A 6,000-nucleotide genomic window follows, 5' to 3' on the forward strand; every position below is an offset into this window, starting at 1 on the left:
AAGTTAATAAGTGGAATTAGCTTCCTCAAACTACAGACAAGGAAAGTTGTTGTTAGAGTTTTCCTGCCTGGCCCACAGTCAGGACAAATCTCTCTTACCTGCCAGTCCCACAGCCGTCAGACCCGACCAAGTAAACACAGAGCTTATATTGGTTACAAACTGTATGGCCGTGGCAGGCTTCTTACTAACTGTTCTTATAGCTTAAATTAATCCATTTCCATTTATCTATACCTTGCCACATGGCTCGTGGCTTACCGGCATCTTCATATGCTGTTTCTCATCGTGGCGGCTGGCAGTGTCTCTCTGCCTCAGCCTTCCACTTCCCAGCTTTATGCTCCTCCTTGTCCCGCCTACACTTCCTGCCTAGCCAATGGCCAATCAGTGTTTTATTTATTGACTAATTAGCAACACATTTGCCATACAGAACATCCCACAGCAGAAAGTCATTTGTATTTCTGTGTTCTTTTCACCTCAAACAGTTAGATATCTGACTTCTCACCTAGGATATCAAATTATATTCTAGTCAATCTCACACAATATATTTTTTAAATTATATACCTAGAAATTGGAGAGATAGCTCAGTGGTTAAGAGCACTCTGTTATTCTTTCAGAGGACCAAGTTTCGGTTCTCAGAACACACCTGGCAACTTACAGCCATCCATAACTTCAGTTGCAGGGGATCTGGCACCCTCTTCTGGCCTGTGTGAGCACGAGGTACACACACAGTACCCATACATACATGCAGACAAGACAGTCACAGACGAAATAAAAATAAATCTAACATTTTAAAAATTTATATATCACAGAACATACAGCTTTCCCTTTTTCTGTAAGAAAATCATTTCATTTTGATGAATCCCCAAATAATGAACATCATAATCCTTCACCTGAGGAGCTCATGCAAGCATTGACCCTGCCCCAAGCTCCACATCTTCACAATCATCTCCACCCAGGAAGAACAGCCTCCCAACATTGTGATTGCTCCAACAACCATGGAGCAAAGAAACAGTGATGTCTCAGGACTGGCTGCTGGGCCTATGCTTTATTGTCTCATTATCAGTTGTAATTTCATGCTAAATTACCTTCATCATGAGGGCAGATTTCCCATTTCTTCAGCTTCATTGTCTTGGCCAGGCCACTCCATGTGCAAACCTGTCTGCTGCAGCACTCACAGGACGCTCATGATGCTCAGGTTCACTGAGCTGAGCACATTTGTTGGCAAAGGTCAAAGGATGCTGGAGTGTAGGCGCGCCTCTCTGGGGCTCCTAAGGAAGGGCTCCTGTGGGGACTCAGCTTTTACTGCCTCTGCTGAGGCTCCTTGGAGTGGCATGGCCAAAGGCACATGAACCGCAAATCCAAAGGTACACTGTGATAATGCCCCTCTTCCTCTGGCTTCCAGGGGAGCCCATACAGGCCATGCAGCTGCCTCAGCATTTCAACTTTCAGAAGTGTGAAACTGTTTATTTTTCAAGCAGCATCTGTCAGATCATCTCTGATGTAAAATGTATTGATTATTTTTTATGATGCTAAGCACATCCGGAAAACAGCAGTGCGGCCCTTGGCTATTTGGTTCATCGAAGAGGAGTCACTCAATGGTCCAGTTGGAGATTTTCAGCAAAATGTCAATTGCTCCTTTTAAACAGGTTTCAAAATAAGTGGAGTTGGAGCTGCAAGGCCCAGGACCACCACCACAAAAACAAAAAAAGACAGGTTACGCTTTTAAATAGTCGTGTGCTCAATAAGGAGCAGTGGCCCTAGTGCAAATCTTTTCATCAAAGCCTTCAGTTTCTCTCCAAAGTAAGGGATAGCTTTCCTACCGCCCTTAGCCTGATGCCCGCAGAAAGCTGGCGTCCGTTGCTATAAAATCTCCACTTAGCCGGGCGGTGGTGGCGCATGCCTTTAATCCCAGCACTTGGGAGGCAGAGGCAGGCGGATCTTTGTGAGTTCGAGGCCAGCCTGGTCTACAGAGCGAGATCCAGGAAAGGCACAAAGCTGCACAGAGAAACCCTGTCTCGAAAAACCTAAAAAAAAAATCTCCACTTAACATTTACCTGCACTGCAGCTTTCCCAGGCTCCTCCATTCCTCTGTTCTACAGAAGACTCCGCCAGGGTCCAGACTTCCTCTCTCCAGCTGTTCTAGAAGCTTTAGACCTCCTCCTCCTCCTGTCACAATCTAGATCTTATCTTCTCTGGGTTGACACAAAAGTTCCTTCTCCTTTAAAAAATATTTTTAATGTATTTAAAAGACATAAAATCATATATATGTATATTATACCATGTAGCATTCATCATTCAGTGTGTGTGTGTGTGTGTGTGTGTGTGTGTGTGTGTGTGTGTGTGTGTGAATACGTAGATATAGAGATAGATGATATAGATATGGAGATGGAGATGGAAGGGGAGAGGGGGAGGGAGGGGGAGAGGGAGAGAGAGAGAGGGAGGGAGAGAGAGAGAGAGAGAGAGAGAGAGAGAGAGAGAGAGAGAGAGAGAGAGAGAGAGAGCCTGGGAAGTCCAGCAATGACTATCTCATAATGGAAAGACCAAGAATGCAGTAACTCTCCAGTCTTGGAGGCTAGATGTCTCAGCAGTCCCAGTCTGCTGCTGGAGTCCTGGGGGATTGCTGGAGGACTGCTGATCTTCAGTCTATGTTGGAACCACAAACAAACTGGTTTTAATACTGGTTAAGTAGAGCAAGCAGATAAAAAGCAGTTTCCTTCCTCCGCGTCCTTTCCTGTGGGCTGCCACCAGAAGTTGTAGCCCAAGTTAGGGTGGTTCTTCCTGCCTCAAATAAGCTGATTAAGAAAATGCCCAGTAGGATCTTCGGTTTTAGGTGATTCCAGATGTAGCCTCGTTGACAACCAAGATTAGCCATCACGGGTGTTATTATTGCTCCTCTCCTATTGCTTTTTCTTATGCTTGTTGTCTATACTTTATCTACCATTTACTTATCCTGTTTGCTTGATTGTTTTTCTTGTTGTTTTTCGAGACAGAATTTCTCTGTATGGCTTTGGAACCTGTCCTAGAACTCACTCTATAGATCAGGCTGGTCTCCAACTCACAGAGATCCACCTGCCTCTACCTTCCGAGTGCTGGGATTAAAGGCGTGCACCACCACCACCCAGATCAACTTTATTCTATTTTTATGTGGAAGGAGCTATACTTTCAGGCGTGTCTCCTGCAGACCATGAAGTTGGACATACACAATTAGCATCAAGTCCTTGAGTAAGGTAAACAAAAAGAAAATTGTCCATGGTCCCCATAGCTTCCACACTTCCTTCTCTCAAGTAACCTGTGCCTCTAGCATCACAGAGACTTCCCTACCATCAGTGGGCCAGTGAGATTTCTTTGATCTAAAGATGGTTTTACATGAACTACAGACACTTTCCAAAAGTGGAAAGCTACAGGTCTAGAGCTATTTTCTAGAAAGTTTCTGAAGTACATGAAGAGAATTTCTTCTAATGGGCAGAGCCAGTGTACCTGGTTCAATGTGCTAGGAAGGAAGGATTCTTAGGAATGACTGTGTGTCATTTATGAGCTGTGACAGGACTGTTATGGATTTGGAAGAAGTGTGATTGGACAAGATGGGTGACAAAGAGATCATGGGCACTAGGTGTGGTAGCACATGCCTTTAATCCCAGTACTTGGGTGGTAGAGGTCGCTGTATCTGTATGAGTTCCAGGCTAGCCAGGGCTATACAGTGAGAGCCTGTCAAAATAAAATAAAATAGAGGTCATGGGAAAAGGTATTCAAGTAGACTTTTCAGAATGGGCAAAATAACAAGGTATTTGTGTCCCATGTAAATGTTCAAAAAAGTGATCTCAGCAGAGAAGGAATTTAAGAACCAAATAGATAGGATGAACCATTCAGTGAGCACGAACACTTACCCTGTCTATCCTTATCATCATCCAATGGATTCATGGACAAAGTATCCATCACACCAGGGTAGAGTTTATATGTAAGATCCCCAACATGGACCGCTACTCACCTGGGTTGTCCTGGCTTCACTGTTGTGTGCTCAACCTGTAGCAAAGGATAACACAGGATCTGGGATAACCACATTTCCCAAGTGACTAGCCAGCTAGCTGAAGACAGATTGATTATAATGAGTCAGTTCCATCATAGGAGGGGGAAGTGTTTTATTCTTACTGGAATAGATAACTTGCTCAGAATGCCAGTTCATTTATCCTGCCTACAACCTTTCTGTAAAAGCTATCATTCCTGAACTTAGAGAATGCCTTGCCTACTGCCATATGTCCCCCTGGTCTCGCTTCTGATCTAATGTCTCAGTTCACAAATGGAAACTCAGCAATGGACTTAATCTCATGGAATTCGGTGGTTTTACTGTGTCCTCTGTCATCATATTGTAATTGCCTTTTTAAAACAGTCCACTGGCCTTTTGTAGATTCAGTTCCAAAGCCAGCTTGGTAACAGTATTTGTGGGACCAGAAAACAATTCATTTCCAGCATCCATTCACAATACATGGCATTACTTCTCTCAAAGCCAGATCCAGTTCCAGGAATCCAGAGGCAGAATTAGAATGTATGTTCTATCTTTCTTGTGTTTGCACCCCCATTGCCTTTAGGAATGTCCCTCATGTACTAAGTTCAAACATTGGAGCAGGAATTGAATTCATTTCACTGTGAATCCAGTTCCTATCAATAAGACAAAATTCATTTTTATTGTGGGCATGGGTGAGAATTCTATGATAATTTTAATTACCTTATTACATAGTATTTTTAGAGTATCAAATATATAAGGAAAAGCATAGTAACATAAACCACATTTGTGGTTAACTTTTGTTCTTAAATTACACTGATGTCCTTTTCATGTCTGGTATTTTTTATATTAGAATTGCCAAGGAAAACGTTACAACCATTTCTGACCTGCTCTTCATTTGTAGACATTAGCCTTATCAGATATTTCCTTAAACAATGCTATCTGCACTGCACACACATGCTTAATCTCTTGCAAAAGCCCCATAGTGACACAAATTCTTATTTACTACACACACTGCCTGCTAATCATTCACGCTGCTCAACCCCATCAGAGGTCTTTCCATCAAAGTGTGTCTCCATGGTAACACAAACCAGATTTGGCTATTTGGTAACTGCTTGGAACACAAAGGTCACTTGAAGGTTTATGACATTTGGATCCTGGAGCACACTTCCAAAACTCCACATTCTGTTTGTTTTTGACATTTGGACCTACTCTATCAATAGCACTTTCCCCTTGGCATCCATATATGTTTCAATTTGGATGATGTTTATTTATTAGAAATGAAAGCAGTCAATGTAATCAATGCTAATAAAACTCATTTTCTCTCCTTGTATTTCTTTCCAGAAAATAATACTTTGTGCTTAAAAAAAAACCTTCAACCTTTGAAAGTTATTATACTGAGATTGCTAAAACTGTCTTCAGTTATCAAAACTGGAAATTTGATTATTGGCCTCTTACTTCATAAAATAGTTACATTTTAAAATATGATTGAAATATGATAAAATAATTAAGTTAGCTTGCCTCATTATCTTTTTGTGTCTATTTAGTGGAGGGTGGAAAGAACAAATGTGTTTCACTGAAACTATTCAAAGATTGTAAGAAGCTTACTTCTTTGAGAATATTTCAAATGCTAGACTCTCACAGGAAATTTAAATAAGCAGGGTTTGTGGCTAAGGAGGATAGATATCAGACACAATGCTCTATAAATATGTCTGTTTAAAACAGCAATGATTAGTACACACTACACACCAGCTATGTGCCTGGTTCTCTTCTAGAAGCCCCATCATAGCAATTCCTTTAATTCTGACAGCACCGCGAGACTGATGCCATAACAGCATCCATTCTACCTGTTACAAGTCAGTGCACAAAAGGATATGGGGTTGGATGTGCTGGGCAAAGGTTTTACCATTGAGCTATAATCCAAGCCCTTGGTTTTTTTGTTTGCTGTTGCTGTTGTTGTTATATATATATATATATATATATATATATATATATATATATATATA

This window comes from Peromyscus californicus, unplaced genomic scaffold, assembly GCF_007827085.1.
Source record: "Peromyscus californicus insignis strain IS unplaced genomic scaffold, ASM782708v3 Scaffold_8__1_contigs__length_139910024, whole genome shotgun sequence".
NCBI lineage: Eukaryota > Metazoa > Chordata > Mammalia > Rodentia > Cricetidae > Peromyscus > Peromyscus californicus.